We start from the raw sequence: 1109 nt of genomic DNA, 5'->3' as shown, positions 1-1109 counted from the left end.
CCACTGGTGGCCGGCTGCCAGCCAGATGTAGCCCCATTCACTACAACCCTTTGAGCCCTGCCCTTCAGCCAGTTCTTCACCCAGTGCACCGTGTACCTGCTCACTTCACAGTCAGACAATTTGTCCAGAAGGGTGCTGTGAGGGACAGTATCAAAAGCCTTATTAAAATCCAGAAAAACTACAGCCACCGCCTTCCCTTCATCCACTAGGCAGGTGACCTTATTGTAGAAGGATATCAAATCAGTTAAACACGACTTTCCTTTTGTGAACCCATGTTTGCTGTGCCTGATGATTGCATTGTCCTCTAAATGTCTTACAATAGCACCCAGTGTGATGTTCTCCATAATTGTTCCATGTACTGAGGTTAGACTAACAGGTCTGTAGTTTCCTTGGTCTTCCCTCATGCCCTTCTTGTAAATTGGATTAACACTGGCTAGCTTCCAGTCCACAGGGACCTCTATTGCATAAAAATACCTGGTTCCATCACCATGCTTGCTGGAGTAGCACAATTGTCTAACTGGGCTACAAAAAGGGAGTTTGAGGATGCCTTCTGGTTCATTGGTTGTAATGGTAATATACCTGTAATACAGCCTTCTGTGAAGAGCACCTGGACTACTGCATTATCTAACTTTTTTAGAAAACTAAAAACCTAAACTTTCTGTGAGTTTATGCAAGTATGGAGCCAAGGGCAATTTAATGGGACTTTTAAATCTTCCTCATACCACGCAGATCTTGGGAGATTAATCCATGGGCAGTTCATTTTTTGCATAGCATCAGATAACAGAAATAAAGTATTCGACTTCAGATCAGACTTTCATCAACATGTTTTCCTGGCAAGTATGACAGGAAAGCAGACCATTTAAGGTTGACAATGCAATGCTCAGTAGTAGCAGGAGCCCCACTGTGATCTGCAGATGGGCATGAAGGAGCATCATGAAAGAGTCTATCAAACATCTTTGGTTCCAGGTCCAATATAGCAATGATCTGGGCTCCTTATTTGTTCATTGTTCATTGCGGGTTTTGATTTTCCCTTGTGAGATATCTTTCTGGAAGACTGGAAAACCCCAAGAAGAAAAACTGGTGTCCTAGATTTATGCAGTTCTCGGAAG

Source organism: Egretta garzetta, unplaced genomic scaffold, assembly GCF_000687185.1.
Source record: "Egretta garzetta isolate BGI_Z169 unplaced genomic scaffold, ASM68718v1 scaffold514, whole genome shotgun sequence".
NCBI classification, from domain to species: domain Eukaryota; kingdom Metazoa; phylum Chordata; class Aves; order Pelecaniformes; family Ardeidae; genus Egretta; species Egretta garzetta.
The sequence above is the reverse complement of the archived record's forward strand: the minus strand, read 5'-3'. Positions refer to the sequence as shown.